At 37.7% G+C, this 20,533-nt stretch overlaps 1 pseudogene; it reads right to left on the bottom strand.

Annotated features, from left to right (window-relative positions):
- Window positions 1–1,309: 1,309 nt before the first annotated feature.
- On the bottom strand, window positions 1,310–3,681 carry LOC141423878 (ATM interactor pseudogene; annotated as a pseudogene).
- Between the last annotated feature and the right edge of the window lie 16,852 nt (window positions 3,682–20,533).

Here is a 20,533-nt window from a genome sequence, read left to right as displayed (position 1 = left end):
GTCACAGAAGAGATGAAGGCATGCTTAGAGGGTTAGGAACATTTTCCACCTCACCTTCCCACCAACCTTCAGGGAGGGGAGAAGAGCTGAAGGTTGTTAGTCATCAGTGATTAATCAATCATGCCCATTTAGTGAAGCTCCTATTAAAAACCCAAAGGACTTTTTTTTCTTTTATTCATATGTGCATAAAATGTTTGAGTCATTTCTCCCCCCAAACCCAAAGGACTTTGGAGCATACTAGATAGCTGAACAAATACGTGGAAGTTCCAGGAAGGTGATGTGCCAGGAGAGGGTGTGGAGGTGTGTGACCCTTCCCACACACCTCACCCTGTGTGTCTTTTCATCTGTGTCCTTTGCAATAACAATGCTTCCCTGAGTTCTGTGAGATGATCTAGCAAATTAACTGACCACAAGGAAGGGGTCATGGGATTCCCAATTTCTAGCTGGTTAGAAGCTCTGGAGGCCTGGACTCCAGGCACTGTCAGAACTGCCTGGCACCAGAAGACACCTAGCTGGGTGTCTGCTGCAGAACTGGCTGCCGGCTGGCATGGGGAAATGCATACATTTGATCAGATGTCTTCTGGATTAATGGTGGTTGACAGCAGAGGAAAGCTTTCTTTTCAAAGAAATAGGCATGATTTCACCACTTAGGTTCCTGTGGTTTCGATGTCTCACTTGTACTAGAAGGATGGCTATTTACACTAAGTGCTTATAGCTCTTTTGCTAGGCAGAAACTTTGTAACAATAAACTGAGTAAGGACTGTACATTCATGCTGGCAGCAGTAACAGCCCGTGAGAGCAGGGATGAGCATGACCACACGATAACTTGCAAAAGCTAAAGTGAGCTGTAGTTTCCCTCAGTGGGAGACAGCAAAGCAGATGCAGCTGCTGAGCAGGAGTCTCCAACCACAGAGGCATCATTGGCTGAAGTGTTTTAGGTGCAGTTTAAGTGTGTTAGACCACTAAAACATTTTGAAGGTTTAAGTTTGCACCCTCATACCTGGAAAGCCTGGCTTCAGCTAAATGGCTGTATGGGTTTTATAGGTGTGAAATTTTTTTTAAAAAACGATGGAAAGACTAGTTGTGAAGGAGCAAATGTAGGCCACACATTTGTTTTTAGGTCAACTTAAACTTTATATACACTCACATTTATACACAGATTTCATGTTTACAAGTGCAAAAGGCAAAGACCCACAGAGAATCAACAGCCACATCACCTAATACATTCCATAGCCAGCACTGTTGTTCCTGCTCTGTGTTCTAAATCCATAAGAGAGCAGCAGATACTGTTGCAGCATGGACTCCACCTTCAGAAGTTGGAGACTGTGTGCAGCTCGGCACGTCTGAGTTTCTACAGAGCTGAACTGAGACTCCATCGTGTTCCAGGCCAAATCAGCCAAAAGAAAGTCATCCATCGCTGTCTGAGTTTCATTGCTGGTGAAGAACAAGCTTCCCAGGGCTTCAAAGCCAGAACGCATGGTCTGTGTCTCTGCACTGTTCAACCGAACCTCGCTCTCTAAAGCAGGTGTGTGTCTAATGGTGGAGGTTCCTTCGGTTTGCTTCTCTGTGTCAGACAAATGCTCATGGAGTGTTTCAGAATACTGCCTAGGGGCAGAGGAGGGCTACTGTCTAAGAAGAAGTTTAAGTCTGTTTGTGTCTGTGTGTGAAACATCTCCAGGCCTAAGAAGTTCAAACTTCCTCTGTACCCATAGGTCTGAGCAGAGGGGTCTGCGAGTAAGAAGTCAGTCTGGGTCTCTATGTCCAGTGATTCCAAGACTGGCTCAGTGTTCATGCTGCTAAGTTCACTCTCTTCAGTCTGAGTCTCCATATTTGAGGCTGAAAAGAACTCTTCAATATCAAAATCTATCCCAGGATTTTGGGCTGGACCAGATGGGAGCTGGGTGTCAGGCCAGGATTCATGTCAGACAAAAGACTACAGTTATGCAGTGTCTGACCAGGAAGGTTACTTGACAAGATGTTTTCTAAGTCACTGAGTAAATCTATGGTTTGGGTCTGGCTGTCATGTTCTGTGCACTGAAGTTTAAAATGGGTGCAGATTTCTCAATATCTTGATTTAAAGTCTTAGGGTCATTCTGAGGTAACAAACCATGAGTCACTGTCTCTGCTGCTAGGCTGCTACTTATGATATTGTCTGTTTGAACATCACATGATGAGTGCATAGTCTCAAAAATGTCTCTGCACATTCCAGCTTGGTCCATTGGTACTTGGGCATCTGTGGTGCCTTGTATCCCACTGGTTTGGGTTTCTCTGGAGATCCCACCTGGCTGGAAACAGTTGTCTATAAACCCATCGGTCTGAGCAGCTATGGACGAAGTTACCTTAGAGCTGGGCAGAAACGTCTGGGTGTGAACACTAATGGGGAGAGACACTTGAGAATCAAAGGACAGATCAGTCTGGGAACAGGACATCACAGAGGAGTCCAGGCCAAGCAACTGAGCAGAAGGTATCAAGTCTGGTGAGGCATAGGTCAGTTTAGTCTGTATGTTGATTGAAGAAATGCTGTTCTTTTGACGTGTGTTTCCTAGTTCTTGCAAAGGACTAGATGGACTTTTACCTAAGTTCACTTGAACACCTGTACTAATTGGCTCGATAACACGATTGATAATTTTTGAAACAGGTAGGCTCTCCTTCAGAGAGCAAGCCTCTGAATCCAGGCCAAGGATCAGGGTTCCTACTGACAAGGGCACTAAGTGTACAGCACCTGTGGAGGAGCCCTGATCCACACCTAATACCACCGGCTGGACCGAAGAGTCGGCTGTAGACACAAAGACAGGCATGGGAGAAAACTGCATGACTGAAGTTTGACCAAGGCCACTCTGGGCTTTGGTAAAAGCAACTTCTGAGGGTATCTAGGAGGTGTCATGACACACTGCTTCCTGGCACTAGAGCTGCAAGAGTCTTCAATAGAGGTTACTAGTTTTATCTCTGAAGTTTTTAGTTCTTGAGTGTCTGGCTGAGGCACTGGTTGGTTGCTCAAGGATTCACTAGTTTTCTTGGAAATTTCTGGGTTTGCAGGTAGTTTTCCATTTTACTTTTTTTACTAGGTGGATCCCTGTGTTCTGCAGGAATCTCGTGGCCAGTTTGGTAGATTTGAGACTGCAATGCTGTTCTGCTGGCATAGGGACAGCCACACGTGCACTGGAAGGTCTTGCCACAGTCCTCCGCGTGTCTTTTCAAGACCCACTCGGTGCCATAGCAATTGCTGCACTTGCTGCATTTATGCGTCTTCTTGGCATGCATCTTCATGAAGTGCTGTTTTATAAGAGAAAACTGAGAAAATGGTCTTTCAGGGCCTCTAGGACATCCTTCAGTTGGACAACAGTAGAATTTTGGTATAGTTTTCAAATCTTTTCTTATTGTTGGATTTACTATGCCATCCTGCAGGCAGTGGCTCTTGACCAGGTGCATGTTGAGCGTGGGGCTGTTGGGCAGGATCTTGCCCCAGCCGCGCACGGTGCACAGGATATTGATCCGCATGGCCTGGGACAACTCACTTACTGACGGCTGGATCAGCTCCCGGGTCGGCGGCGCCGGGGCCGCGGGCTGCCGCCTCGACGCCGTGGGTCGCGGGCGGCTACCTCTCAGCCGGGGTCCTGGAGGTCCCCATGGCTCCGAGGCGGCGGCGGCGGCTCCCCTCGCGGCCATCGTGACAGTCAGGGCAGCTGCAGCCAGAGCCGCGGACACAGCCGCCGCCGCCGCCGCCGCCGCCTCCGCCTCCGCCTCCGATGCCGCCATGGCTCCCGCACCGCCGCCGGCCTGGGCTCCAAGAAATAATTTTAATTGGTGTGTGTATATAAAACCTGGAAGAATTACATTGATGAGATAATGCTTGAATTTTTTCTCAGTCATTTTCATCTAATGAATTAAATAGGCTTTTGTAAGTTTTAGGTAATTGTTGAACCACAGGGAAATCTCACAAGACAGAACAGAATGCTTTTTTTCTGACTGATAGGCAAAGCATGGAGCAAATTTTCATGTAAATATTCATATAGCTTTTTAATGTTAAAGAATATACTTGTTACCAACTACATTTTAATCAAATGTACTATTTCAGATATATCTAATGTTAGTAATTTATTATTCACTGATATTTGAATAACCAATATTACTCTCACATTGAAATATAACGAGTTTATTCTCAGACATTTGAAACTGAGGAAAAATATTTCATTTCTTCTTTGACTTTTTAAATAACTATATTCAGAAACTATACTTGCGCTTATTACAATGTTTCAATTTAGTTGTATCCTTCTCCCAGGGACTTTTTGTGTCAAAGTACTGTGAACACAGTAGATGCTTAGTGAATCCTAGAATAAACAATTTAACAGATGTATGAAATGTTAAAAAAAAAATTACTTAGTTCAGTGACCAAAAATGTGTGAAACACAATTAAATGAATTTGACTACACACACACACACACACATGCACACGCACACACCATAGCAATGTTGCGTTATGCAGTGTTTTGGCTATAATTGCAACTTCATTCTCAGCATTGCTCAGAAAATCATTCCATACAACTTAGAAAAGCTTCTTTGTTTTCCTTTGAAAAATAACCTTTTTAAAGGGTGCTTTTCTTAGGAAAGTATACAGGATTCTGAAACAATGTTGGCAGAGAATTAATAACACTGGTAAGTACATGATTTCCATAGTCACTACTGACCTAAAATGTATCCAAGCCTGCAGGAATTACACAAAACCTCTTAGAAAGGCAGCAGCACAGGGCACCTGTATGGCCCTTGCTTCTGATGATCATATCCTAACCCACACAGCAAGGACAATGAAAAACCTCACTCTTCCTAAAGAGGCTCAGATTTGTCCTGTTAGTGTCTGAGTTCAGTGCACACACAGCTGTTGGTGTCCTCCTAGGTGGAGACAATCATACTGAGGCAACCTTGGAGGAGATGTCAAAGTCAAAGGACAGTGCAGAGGAGAATCTTCAGTAAAGGAGAAGGAACAGAAAAGAGGATTGCCATGTGGGGCACACATGAACAGGCTCCAGTGACCACTGGCCTGTCTGGGGAACAAAGGTAAGGTAGAGAGTTTATGGGGGAAAGCTCATTAGCACTTATGGAGTGTCCAGGAGCTGGCACACTCTTGTTATCAAATGCAGGGATTACTATATATGTGATGTACATAGTCTCATGGTGATCATTGTCAACTTTGGGTACATAAAGAATTAGATCATGAAGGCTGTTTTTGTGGTTGGTTCAGTGAGGGTATCCCTGAAGCAGACATCCAGGACCTGATGTGGCCTCTGGGTTGCATTTCAGGGGAGAGAGCAGCGATGACTCCATCTTGGCAATGAATTTTCACAGGGGAAATGTACCTTTTGGTAGGATAATGAAGTACATTCAGAATGAGAATGTCTTGCATAATCTTACATACCTTACATTGTTCCTTGTAGAAAATTATGGTTCCCAAGAATTCTAACAGAATTTTTCTTAATATCTCAACTTCATACATCAAAGAGAGTAAAAATGTCAACACCACCATTAACAATATGATACTGTAAAGAATTATTATTCTTATAGTTTGTATTCTATATATTTTTAGTATTCATTCCACTCAAACTATGCAAACAATGTGAAATAAAGAGAGACACCATGAGTAATTTACCAATCAATGCATTTCAGTAGGTACTAGAATATATTAAATAAATCTGATAAAATTCTCTAATAAATTGCAAATAATTGGATTCCACATTTCTAAGGAAATTCACATTGAAATGGTTAACTTTACACACACTTGCATTAAAAGACATGTGAATAAAGCAGAATAATGAAATTATCAAAAAACACATTACTATGGGTTAACATATTTCTTTAAGCCCTTCAAAATAATCATACAGAAAAAAGTGAAATGAATACATTTCCTAGTACAATTTTAAAATATTTTAGCATAATATACACCACTGTTAGTGGCAAATGCAGAAAGAAATATGAGAAAATATTCTCAATATATAAACAAGTGATTTAGATTTGTGTCTTGTAGCACTTTAAGTTAATTAGAAGTGATCAAAAAAATGAGTTGAATAGTAGGCAAAAGTTATAAGCAGGCAATTCTCAAAGAATGGCTGGAACAATAATAATGAGTTGCTCAATTTAATTAAACATAATAATATTGGACACAAAATTGTAACGGGCTAACATTTTCTCCCACTGTTGACATAAACAAGCTCCTTAACAGTGTTAAGTGCTGCTGATGAAGCAGATGCAAATTGGTATTCACTCTGAAGGATAATTTAAAAGAATAAAGTGAAACTGACATATCTTCTAACCCCACAATTACAAATGCAGTACCCCCTCTAGGGAAGTACACAGGAGCACAGGAATGTGAGGAGAATGTATAAAGCTACTTGTTGGAGCAATAAAGAAAATAACACACAGGTAAACAACCGACTAGTAAATAGTCATAGTAGGCAAATGGACAAAAAATGTAGTATATTACTATGATGTAGCATCCAATGTGTAGCGAAAGAGAATACACCAAACCACACAAACATATGTATGTGTGTGTTTACCTGTATATGCATAGAGTGTGTAAGCATGAGTGTGTGGTAAAGCAAACATAAGAGTTTGCTATTTAAGTTTCATTTATTTGACTTGTTGAGCTTTAAATTTTTACACCCAACATTTGAACAAAAATGTATTATACTGTATTTATGTAGAAATATAATGACATTTAAGTAGATTGTTTTGATATTAAAATACAAATAAATAGTCTATGTTCTATGTGTGAAATGAAAGAGAATTCACATAAGGAAATGATAATTCCCTAAGGCTAAAAATGCCTTGCGTGTGTCTTTTAACTCATACTTATTCAAAGAGGGGACTTTATCACAGGTAAGAATAACAGATACATGGAAGTAAATTCAAGTTGCCTTTCCCACTGTAAAAACTTGATGTTCCTTTTAGTTTATAAAAAGGAGATGGTGAAGAGGAGAAGACAAGTTTGATTCATGTTTGAAGTTACAATCTTGAAGAATTTTAGATGTTAAATAATGACATTAAAAATTTGTAATTGATTAAAATGTATGCATTCTAGCAATTCACTTTCAAGTGATTTGCTACAACAAAACAAAGATCAGATTTTACTTTTAGGGATGTATTCATGGAAAAATATTAATATTCATGTTTGCTTCCCAGTAAGTAATAACTTATTAGTATAACCACTACATGAACATTGTACCTTTTTACAGATAAGAACAGTCTGTTTTGTCTTTTATGCTAGTAGTTACCAGTGGTAGAGTATTTGCCTAATTTGTGTTGTTTAAAATGCCCCATAATAAAGTCCTAAGTGTATTGCCATCAACCCATCATCCTGCATCAGCACTGCTTACTCATCTTCCCACTGTTAAACTCATGTGTAAACATTTTTTCCATTATGAAACAGCAGGATTATGCTGTCACTTTTGGCCACCAGCAGCCCTCTCCTCTGATTGATTTTTTGGCCAAAAATCTCTCTCTTTTCAGATATATGTATGTATCTAGAAGTGTGATCTATGAATATGTTATCCCTAGATTACATATAAGCTTTGATTCTGAGTATAATATTAAACCACATGAGTACCTTCCCTCTCCTCTCTAGTAAGATCTCACTGCATACTTTAGGCTAGCCTTGAACTCATGTCCTCCTACCTCAACCTCTCTTGTGTTGCAATTGCAGGCATGTTCCACTATACCCTACTGACCCAAATGACTTCCGATGGCAAGTAAAGTAATAGAAGAGGAGATGCCACTCATGTTATTTTAGTGTTTAAAAAAATGTTCTTTTTTACAAGAAGGTCAATAATTTACATGGATATCCAATAATGCAATTCTGCACTGATTGGTATGAATATGGCCTCATGGTAGATCTTGTTAAATCATCCCTCTCCTTCACTGCAATGTCTTATGTCTCCAGTAAATTCTAAATATCACACTGCATTTTGCAATGTCAAATCATGACACTGAACTGAAATGCTGCCTATAAAAGCCTATAATTTTTCTTACTTCCCATATGATCTTGGACCCAAGTATCTTAGACTGAGCTTTGAAATACACAGAGCCATTGTAGTATCTCTATAACCAAGCACTGATGGGAAAAAAATCTTTGAAGAGTTATTAAGTATAGCATGTGTGATATTACAAATACACTCTTATTGATGAATGTAACAATGAAAAGATGGATCTACACACTTATTCTCATTTTGCTCAAAACTGTTTTATTTGACCTTTCCACCTATCACTGTTGATTTAAAGAAAAAAACTAAGTAGTATTATTGTTTGTTCATTCTTCCTCCTGTTCAAGATTGTTTAACACCTCTTTCACTAAATTTATTTCAATTCTCCATTCTACAACTGTACTTTTTCAACTTATAACTGCAGCAAAAAACACCTTATAACATTTTTCAGGCCACAGTTTTATCACTCTGAAATTAATGAAACAAATGTTTCCCTGGGTTTATTTTTATTTTTGGAAAAAACAGCCTAAAGCTAATGAAGTGATATTTTAAAATATTGATGTGTTTTCTGATAAAAAAGTCAATTCAACTTCAATTTTAGAGAGGGTCTAAGGATACTTAAATAAGTGTGATGTCTGAAATTCTCCAAACCAAACCATCAAAAAATTAACTGAAATTCATGTTAAAAATCATCAACACAATAGGGCAAATATCAAATGTTCAACACCCCAAATTCACAAACTTTACTATTTGAAGTCTTTGCTACTTCTGCAGTCAAAATTGCAGTAAAGTGTTGGTGCCCCAAAAGTACAAGTGCAGCCCCAAACACAGTCTCACTATCACAAGGGCACCACTGTAAATGACTACAAGGTAACACTGGTCCATGCAAAGAGACTGTAGAGGATGGTTGAGACCACAGACAGTGAAAGGAAGACAATGAACAAGAACAGTTCCAAGTGCTTGGCAAGAAAATACCTCAAGCTTTGCATAGACTAAAATACACTATGACTGTACTTCTTATTTGATGTCCCGTGGTAAGTTAAGAGCACCAGAGCACTAAACTCATATAACATTTAAGAAATAAGCCCATAAAACAACTTCATAGTGCACTTTTTTCCATAAGGAAGAAGCCAGGCATTAGAGGTGCAGCCCTTCTCTCTAGTTGTGACTGAGGGGTGGACTGAGCAGCTGTGAATCTCTCCAAGTCTCTCCACCTGGCCTCTGGCTGTAAATACAAGGACTACTGAAGATGCTGCTGGAGAACCTAGGTACATAGGAGTCTGGCCTTCATTCCAATCCATCAAAGTAATTCTGTACTGCACTGTTATGTGAGCAAGAAGTTAATACTGAATCCATTAGATTTGCAAAATATTGATGTTCAATATAACAGGTGGTCACCTTTAGCTAGCACAGGAATATATTTCACAAAGTACATGGCTATAGCATCACAGTGAAACAAAGTGACATTGTCGCTGGGAAATGCAAAATTGAGTAAGATAAATTTACTTCTATAAACATGACACCCTTATTCTTATGGGGAAGAGTTGATCAAAAGACAAAGTAATTAGTAGTAAGTATCATTAGGGAGTTCTGAATTAGGAACTCAACTTGAGCATCTGCTTATCTAAATAATAATGATATCTAGGACAGAAATATTTCCTAGGAAGAAAGAAAATTAGGGGCAAAGGGAGAAAGTTTTTTTTGGCTCTTCATGGGAAAAGCAGCAACTGTAGCCTGAGGGAAGACTGCCCATGACAGACTAATGAGGAATAAGATCCTTAGAGTAACCATTGGCATTGTGGTTCTCACAGCCTGATGGTTTCTTTGCCAGACATGAATGCAACACGCCACATCAGTGTTCTAGACATAGACAGCCCTGCTAACTATCACACAAAATGTCCCAAAGACATTCTCAGTGGCTGGTTACTTTAAGAATTTGCACTTTCTGAACTTATTTTTAAAATATCAGTGGCATATCACATGCTTACAACTTTTTTGATTAATATTTTCAGGAACTCCTGGAAGACTAGACCAGTTTATGTATTTCCCATGGAAGATGGTAGGATATAAGAAGACTTTATTCCATCACATGTAGGTGGCCACATTAATAACCACTTCATGTCCAGGTCTCATCTGTAGGTACCAGAAAACTAATGGTATAACTTAGGTCAAGAGAATCAGTAAGATATTTATATCTGCCAGTAAAAGATAATGTTGTTAAAGTGTAAAGTTAGGACTTGAGGCAATAAACTGATTCCAAGTTCCTTTGGTCCATTTGCTTTGGTGATCAAGTCACAGTCTTTAAATCCAGGGGGCAGAAGCTTAAAGAGGACATAGTTTAATCAGTCTGTGTGTCAGGTTGGGGCAGGAGGAGAAACACTCCACTCTTCAAGGAGGAGAGAACTGTCCTGGAGCCCCTGACTGTGCTGTCCCTCTCTGTCCTCCACATGATTTCCAGCAAAGCAGACCAGCACCAAGATAAGTGAGATTGCAGTGTTGTGAGTTGAAAACTGTTTCCATGGCTTTTTCAGTTTTGAACCACACCCGTTGCTTTATACCTCCCCACAAAACATCAAAGTCACAGTAGGTGACTTTCTGACATGACTTCCTTTCCTGTACATGTTACTGAGCATCAGAAGTGAGAGTCTGTGCATGTTGAGATCAGCAGAAGACAAGACTCTTCCTAAACCTTCCCTTCATGGAAACCCATGGTGATACCTGTGGTCTGCTTTGAGAGACCCTGCTTAGTAACCAAAATGCCACTGCTAAATTTTAGTATCACAGTGGGTTCCCTTTCCCACCATAGTCCACACTTGTGACTACTTTAAGCATTTACAACTGTTCTTGAGCAAATGAACTTATGCAGACATATTTTCTGCATCTAGAGTCTTTTTCCTTTGCATAGAGCAACACATCACAATGAGTAGAGTGGTATGCTTGTAATTATTATGAATGGTAAGTGCACATTTGGATAAATGGAACTGCTTTTAAACTGTAAGTTACAAGACATTTATTCATTTTCATAATAGCTTTTTAGACAGATGCTATGAATACACAAAATGAGAATATCAAGTATTTATCATTTTGTTGCCTTCATTGTTTTTTAATGTACCAAGAATATTCTAAGCGAGAACAAGTTGGATTTTACTAGCACATCAAGTGAACAATGTGTTCTGAACAAAGCAATAACAATTAGAAGGACCCAAGTATATGATGCCACAGTGAATAGTAAAATAAACAACATCTTATTTTATATTCAGGCTTTGCGGTGGACTGTAGAGTTTAGTCATTTTATTCATTAACATTTTCCAAAATTGAGGACATTTGCTCTTATTTTAAGATTTTTGATGAAGCCATTAACCTAACAAAGCAAAATTACGCATGGTCATTTGACTATTTTTTGGAGAAATCAAACTGCATAAAGTTGAGAGGGAAGCGCACTGCTTTTCTAAACTGGATCCAAAGTTCTCATATTAGAATAATCTAAAATCCTCAAAGTAGCTATGTTGCTAATTTTTTTACCTGTGAAGAAAAATTCTCAAAATTTAGAGAATAGTTTTCCAGTAAGAACATATACACCCAACCTTGTTAATTGTTTACTTTTTAAGGAATTATTCAATATACAGGCCTAGCCTTGAGACATTTGTTGTTGGAATTTGGGGAAATCACCTAATTTTGCATATGCACCTATGTTTTCTTTGTAGAGTCATCCTCTACAGAGGGTCCTCACACCTGCTTGGACTTCTCCATAGGCTGCATGAGAAATGAATGAAGCAACTTGTGTTCAATGTGTAGAAATTCTGAGCACTTTTAAAAGTAAGTATATTCTTGCAGAGAACAAAGAGTCATTTTTCCTATGTTATTTATAAAAGTAAAGTGTTTAAATAAATTTCAGAACAATTTATAGTAATGGATCTAAAAATCCCAACCACATGTTTTAGGATTACTGTTAAGTAGAAAGTGTGAATTCTAAGACTGAACAGGTAAACAAGCATATGTGAATCTGTTACTTATTCATGAAATCATGTAAATAGATTAAAAGTTAGAAAAATTGTCAAGCTGAATATTTCACTGGAACAAAAGTCTAAACACAAACAACAAAGCATTTCCTTTATTTGGTTGATAACGGATTCCTTGAACCAGTCTGAGTATGGTTCAAAGTATGAGATAAACCTCAGAATCCAGAAAGTTGAGGAGAATAACAACTGTTACAATAGATTTTATATGAATATAGTGTATATGAATTACAGTGGCAGGAGAACAAGGGAAAGGGTTGGTGGATGAGGCACTGGAGACCAAGAAAGCAAACCAAGGAATGTTTGGGAGAAATAAAATAAAAGCAAGAAATTAAAGTGAGGGAGGGAAAAAGAACTTTTGTCTGTGGACTTGGGACACATAATAGAAATTAAGAGTATGTCACCTGATCTGGAACATATCCAGAAGCAAGAGTATGTACAGAAGGACATCAGTGTCAATGCCATATCATCATATCAAGGCTGTGTGCCTGGGCTCTGGGTTGCCACTGATGACTTAGCCTATAGATATTATTAGATCTGTAGGCATAAGTGAAAAAGGAGAACTGCAGCTGAGTGAACTAACATACTCTGTATAAGGAAGGAAACAAGTTTAAAGAGCAGTGGATTTTATAAACTCTAAAATAAATTGAAAGTAAGTTGTTGTAAGAAGATACTGATACAAAGGAAAATAAAGAAATATATTTAGGAAACAAAACCGTCTATTCCTGAGCTGAGCATGGATACTGAGAATCAAAATGACATCTTACTGTGACTTTGCTATTAGATTGTCTTCGATAGCACTACTTTTCAGAAATTGTCCAGCTCAAGCACGTGTCTGATTATTCATTTCAGGAACATCACGAAAGACTCATCAACGTTCTCAAACAGAGGCATCAATAGACAGTTTAAACCTTGAGAGTTTTGAAATCCTTTCTCAATATCTTCACTTTGGTATTTACACCCATCCTGGACTGTTTTATACCCCTATTTTGAAAGTCATATGCTCCCAATTCTCAAGAAACCAAAACACTTCTTCCCCTGTCTGAAACATTGGTAAAATCTGCGTGATGGTTTTCTTCCTTAATTTGATAAGAAATAAAGATGGATTTGTCTTATCAGCATATCATTATTATGATATTTGGGGAGCCAGTTTATAAATGTCTAGAAATAACAGAACCACCCAAAAAAACCCTCAGTAATAATGCTTCACTGTAGCACAAAATTTATGGAATCAAGTTTCATAACAATATTTCATTTCTTCATCTTGGAAAAAAGACAGGTATGAAAATATTAGTCTTTATTTATCTGAATTGGTTAAACAACTTTTTCATAACTGCTTTATTAAGTAAGAAATGTATGGCAATAAAACTTTAGCATCTTTAACAGTTAAGAACTATAGAAAATATAAACCCCAATTTACAGCTAGATTTGTACAATGGAGCCTCATTTTTTAATATTTGCTGTTAAGAAAGACTGAGTTCCTCAGCATGACATATTCATGATGCCATGTTCCTCCCAATTCCCTATAATTTTTTAAATAAGAAAATACTTTATTATAATGACCTTTAGAAACAAGGTAGAAATAGGCCTGTGTGTGTGTGTGTGTGTGCACGTGTGTGCAAGCATATGTATTAAATCTTAGGTGGTCTACCTGAAATTTATACCACTTAAAGATACAACCTTAAAGTAGATCACCAGATAAAATAAATATAGATTAAATAATAAATAATTGATAATATTAACATACTCTTAATAAACTAAGAGATAAATTAGACAAGCAACAATCAAAAAAAAATCAGAGCAATTGAAACATTATGTTCAAGCTCTTAGATTTTGGAGAAGATACATTCTGAGTAGAAATGGAATTTACAACAGTAACTCCAGGCCTGTAGAGAGGTTTTCTACAGCTGAACACAGTTGTGATTCTCAGTGTCAAAAAGTAAAGTTCTCTAAACAAACAGCAATAGAATTAAAAATTAACAGCAAAGTGTAGCTGTACCAGTTCAAAACATTGTGACACCTCCATAGATGGTATCATATTAAATAATCCTTGAGTCAGCAGAAAGATGAAGGGGTTGAATGGACCAAAGTAAAGCACACTCATAGAAGGCATACACTGAGACAACCATTTGAACATCAACTCAAATATTAATAACAAAAACAGGACAATAAAATAGATACAATGGGTGGGAGAAAAGAAGAATTAAGGAGATTAAGGTGATGGTATGTCATAGGTGGACTTCATATTCCTATGTGAAACAGAACTAAGAAACCTCTTGCAATTGCTTTAAATGGGATGGGGAGGGGTTTAAAGGGGAGAGATGATGGGGGCAATGTAACTAATGTACAATGTAAGTCTCATCAGAATCACTATGAATCCCCCTGTGTAATGAATATAATTAAAAATATATAAAAAAGGAAATATAAACACAGAATAGCACTTACAATAGTACAAGTTAAAATGTTACTTTGAGAGAAATAGTGTGGAATACCATTATTATGAAATTTTTTAACGAATGCATTAAACTAAATATACAGTTTGGGTAAAGGAAAACTAGACAATATTTATAAGAAATAAGAAAAAGTAGCAATGACTAAAATCAGTAAACTGGAAATCAAGGAAGACAATGTATGAGAAGAACAAAGCTATAGCCACATTCTCTGAAAAGTTAAATAATATAAACATTTCACAATGTTGAGCACTAATTAAGAGAAAAAAGTGAAAACAATTCTAGCAGAGATATGCAAAATGAAAAATTACTGAAAATTAAATTTAACTACATAAAAGCCAGTTTGGAAACACCAAAATTAGTGCAGGAAGAAAATTGAAGTAGACCAACAACAAAACTATACAAAAATAAAATAATAGTAAAGAGGCTTCCTTCCAAATTTTTATTTTATCCCTCCCCAAAATTATTTTTTACCTTTTGTGAGTCTTCCTCCTAGAAAATATACAGAAAAGAGCTGTTCATATTGTTTTAAATGGTTAACATAATCTTGATTCCTAATCCATATAAAGCTAGAAGGACAATACAGGAAAATAAAAGTGGAAAATTTGTACATGTGAAATTCTAAATATTAACTCAGAAACTCTAGAAGTATATTTAAAACATGCATAAGATCAAATAAGCCTCATTCCATTAAAAACATTATTCAAGAATATAAAAAATAATCACTGTATTCATCAGACATCCATGTGAAAGGAGAAAATACTGTTTAGTTGGTGACATAGGGTTGTTAACATTCACTAGAGAAAACATCTTAGCAAACTAGGAAAAGAAAGGAAGTTTAATACATGGCTCAAGCACTGGCATGCCAGAGCTGACACTTCCTCACTGTCCTATAAGCTGCTGCTCAGCATTAAATATGGTCTTCCATTCACTCTCAAATGAACTCAACCTGGAATGACAGAAGGCAAGGCAGGACAAAAAACCCTAGCCTCTGAATTACCTTGCAAACAGTGTTTCACAAAAAATATATTTGCCTTGTGTATTTTTCCAGGAGTATTGGGAGCCTGTCCTTGCTTCTTTGCATCTGGGGAGAACTGTCACAGACCATCCCTGTTTCCATCTCTGTTTTGTACTGCAGGTGCTGTGTGAAAGTGAGAAGCAACAGTGAAGTGCCCCAGTAAGAAAGCATGTTTGGGATGGACCAGAAATCTAAGGCCAGATCTCTGCAACTTGAGCTAAAAGTGCTTAGACTACTTGCTCTTCAACCAGTCATGATGCTGGGCAGAGACCCTATGCTGCTTAAAGTGCCATCTTTGTCTTTTCCCAACTTGTATTGACACTTAATTTGTTTCTGCTTTACTCTTGCTTTCTTCAACTGATGCATCTCCCATTGCTGTTCTACAAGTTTCTGTCCATTCATCAAAGACATCTTTGATTGCTCTTCTTCCCACATTTTAATCTTTTCCATCAACTCCTTTTCCAGTTCAGACCAGAAACAGGACTTGTTAATTCTTCAAACCTTTGTTATGAAGTCCAAATGAAATGGTATTCTAAAGAATGATTATTTCCTTCCCAGAGTATCATCAGCCTAACTTCAGATAACTGGACCTCCCTGAATAGAGGTCAGTGTGAATCCAAGTTTACACATGGTTCTTTTGCAACACACACAAAAGTGGAAAAAAGCAAAAATACAGAGTCAAAATACTCAGAGTTTTATTTTGCTTTGTTCTTTTACTGAGAAATTGTCTTTTTAAGTACCCCAGCCTAGCCTCAAAATAGCAATTCTCTTACTCCAGCTCCAGAGTGATGGGATTGCAGGTGTTTACCACCATACCTAAAGTTGGAGCCAACACTGGGCAGATTAGTAATGTTCAATAACAGGGTACATTATGAAGAGGACTTTAGAATACGACTATCTAGGTTTCAATATGGAACCCCGAAAGTAACTGTGAAAAGGTGAGCAAGTTACTTCTCAGTGTCCTTATGTAAAGCAGACCCATATCTACCTATAGGGAAATTGTGAGAATTATGTGAATAAATGAATATACTATGAAATAGTATTTGGCACAAGTCAACAAATGCTAGCTATTATTATTAAAATAGAAACTAGTCACACAGACCACAGCACTTTGTCAAATGCTTGCCTTATGTGATAGGCTGAATTGTTGCCCATAACTCAAGTTGACATCCTCACCCTCTGTACCTCAGAATGTGACTATTTGGAGATGGGGGTCTTTAAAAAGGTAATTTAACTTAAAATGAGGTGATTAAGTAGACATGAATCCAATGTAACTGGTGGTGATTAGGACAGAGACACAGAGTAAAAGCAGAGAGCAGGGGATGGCCATCTACAAGTCAAGGAGAAGGAACTCAGAAAAAACCCAATCCTATCAATGACACCCAGAACTCAGACTTATAGCTTCCAGAGTTGAGAGAAAATAAACTTCAGTTTTAAGCCACTGAGTCTGAGGTACTTTCGTAAGCATCCTTACCAAACTAATACCCTATGATTGTCAGTTGTTCACACTGAAGAGCCAATATAGAGTTATTATACCCATCTAAGCAGAGAAGACAGATGCGGAAAAAAATAACACAAAGCAAAGAACACACAGAAGTGAGATAGCTTTCAGTCAAGGCCTCTTGGCAACAGTCCTCAATGATTTTCACTGAGCGATGTTTCAGGGCCCAATTTCCTGTTGTCCTCACTCAAGTCTGTGATTTACATGGAACCACAATGCAGCAACTTCTTAGTTACCTTCACACATAATCACAGCCTGGACTATGAGGATCTGATACTGAGCTTTTGAGACAATTCTTGTGTGGTAGCTATGTGGTTCAGGAACATGAAATTTCTGTGCATATTTCATATTTCTTATTCACATATATATGAAATTTTTATTTTAAAAAGTCAAAACCAGGGATGCAACTCAGTAGTAGAGCAGTTCCCTAGCATGTGTGAGACTTTAGGGTTGAGATCCTGAATTCAATCCCTATTCTAATTTTTAAAAAAATCAAAATCTTATAACTCATTCATGCTCTTAACTAATGTAAAGTAAGCCAACATAGACTCATTATTTAAGAATAGAGAAAAGGCTTTCAGTTCTTTTTTAAACTGCTGCATACTATTGAGATTCCAGGCCAAAATTTCATGAGATATTACTTGACAAGTTTAGTGATGTTGCAATATTCTCAAGATGTAGGCAACAGGCACCTTCATCTCCACATATCGCACTTCTCTCAAAGCATGTATCTAGACTGTGTTCTGATTCTTCCATACACAGTATGATTTGTCTCTTTATGTTGACAAACTGATCACATCTGGATTCCTATAAAACTGTTACAGGATACTAGAGGAAGGCCAGATGGATATTCACAATTAAGTTGACAGATAAGTTCACAAATAAATCAACTCATGGCCAACAGAACATGCCATGTCTAGGAATTTGACTATTCTAGGTGCCAGGGCACTTTTGAAAGAGTGAAATTTGTTAGAAAACTTGCTTTGGCTTAGGTAGAGGGTGGTACCTCTAACTCATATCGTAATCCTCATTTAAATAATCATATGAACATTGCTTTATCAATGAAAATCAATTTATTTTTCCCTTCTCTATTCCTATCAATTGAGAAAAGAAGGGAGTATTAGTTGTATGTTCTACAAATTTCCACAATTTTATTTATCTACATTAAAATAAAGACTCTTGTGTGGATTAAGGAAAATATACCACTGTACACTAAACTTCACACCTAATTTCATGGTGAAAGTTTGAAAAACAAAACACTAAAGAAACAGAAACCTGATGTCAAAAGTCAGTTATTTTAACTGGCAAATATTTTCTCCCACTCTGTGCATGGTCTTTCAGTTTAAAGACCATTTCTTTTGCTGTGCAGAAGCTTTCTAATTTTATGAAGTCCCATTTATTCATACTTTCCCTTAGTTGCTGGGCTTCTGTGGTTCTACTGAGGAAGTCTTTGCCTATACCTATTTGTTCCAGAGTGTAGGGACTGATAACCAGAATATACAGGGAACTTAAGAAATGAAATTCTCCTAAAATCAATGAACCAATAAAGAAATGGGCAACTGAACTAAACAGAAATTTTTCAAAAGAAGAAATTCAAATGGCCAAAAATCACAGGAAAAAATGCTCACCATCTCTGGCTATAAAGGAAATGTAAACCAAAACCACACTAAGATTCCACCTTATCCCTGTTAGAATAGCCATCATCCAAACCACCACAACCAACATGTGCTGGCAAGGCTGTGCAGAAAAAGGAACCCTGATCCACTCCTGGTGGGAATTCAAGCTGGTGCAACCACTCTGGAAAAAAATTTGGAGACTTCTTAAAAATCTAAACATAGAACTGCCATAAGATCCAGCAATCCCACTCCTGGAGATATACCCAAAGTAATGCAACACAGGTTACTCCAGAGACACCTGCACACCATGTTTATTGCAGCACTATTCACAATATCAAAGTTCTGGAAACAACCAAGATGCCCCACTATTGATGAATGGATCAAGAAAATGTGTTACTTGTACACAATGGAATTTTACTCAGCCATGAAGAAAATGAAACCTTATCATTTGCAGGTAAATGGATGGGAACTGGAGAACATCATTCTGAGTGAGGTCAGCCAGGCTCAGAAGACCAAAAATCATATGTTCTCCTTCATATGCAGACTTTAGATGTAGGGCAAATGCAGCAATGTGGTTGGATCTGGATCAGAAGACACGGGGAGAGCACATATGGGAGATACAGGAATAGATAGAAAACCCAAAATATGAAAGCATTTGATGTCCCCACTCCAAAGGAGCTAATACCGGAACCTTAAAACAACAAGTTATCATGAGCAGGTGATCAGGAACCAATGTAAAGATCAGTTAGAGTTGAATCAACATGGGTCGTAACATATGGGTACATGAAAGCAATAGTAAGAATCTCTCTGTACAGCTATCCTTAATTCAACTAGCAAAAACACTATGTCTTTCTTATTATGCTTATGTCTTTTCTTCAACAAAATCAGTGATAAGGGCAGAACAGGACCTGCCTGGAACGGGGACAGGGAGGCAGGGTGGAGAAATGACCCAAATCACGTATGCACATGTGAATAAATAAACAAAAATAAAATAAAATAAAAAGTAAAAAATATAAATAAATAAATAAATAAACAAAACTCAAGGCTTATGGTAATTTATTCTTATAAGGTACTGGACAATTGTTTAGTGACATAAGTTAATAAAATAATTTATGAAAAAAAAAAAACCCAAAGTCAATTATTTTTAATTTCTTTTACATTGGTTCCAGCAAACTCCATTGATGTCAGGATCTTCCTGATTCCCTTCACTGCCAGATATACATATCTTAACACTTTAAATGGGATCTCTCTCCTAGGCTGCTCCAGCTAGAGACCAGAAGTTGGTTATTCCTGTACTGGTGAGAGGGACCTGAGACCCCTATCAGTACATTGTTAAATTTCCAAGCCACATATCTGTCCTAACTTTTACAGTCCTCACACCCTTTTCACTGAAGGATGTTTCAGGATCCTATCTCTTTGTGTCCTCAAACAAATCCCTTATTTGCAGTGGACCACAATACAGCAACCCTTCAGTTACCTACAGACATAATGACCTGCTCTGACCTGGACTATGAGTCCCTGACACTCAGCTTTTGAGGCATTTCTTCTATGGTAGCTATTTGGTTCAGTAGTCTGCAGCATCTGTGTATGAAAAGAACCACACGGGATGGGTTTTTTGGGGTAAGTTTTCCTCATGTCACAAGTCACTTTTGCTTCCTTAAGTAACCCTTTTAGTTTCTTTCAGATGAAGAACTGAACAGTATCATATGTGCCAATTCTTTCTTCAAAGTTGATTAAAAATGTTAATGTGTCCTATAAATCAAAACTGTAGCAAGAAGACACTTTCGATCACTTATTAACTGCTTTGCTTCCCAACAGAGATACTCTGTACATACATGATAAAATTTTACTGGAACCAATTACCCAGGCAGCATGCCTTCCCCAATCCTCATGTTGAGCACCCCAATAAAGAGACACTCCATTTGTAGTTCTAACGAATGCCTCTTCCTAAATCTCAGAATCAAT

Source organism: Castor canadensis, chromosome 6, assembly GCF_047511655.1.
Source record: "Castor canadensis chromosome 6, mCasCan1.hap1v2, whole genome shotgun sequence".
In the NCBI taxonomy this organism is placed as follows: domain Eukaryota; kingdom Metazoa; phylum Chordata; class Mammalia; order Rodentia; family Castoridae; genus Castor; species Castor canadensis.
The sequence above is the reverse complement of the archived record's forward strand: the minus strand, read 5'-3'. Positions and strand labels throughout refer to the sequence as shown.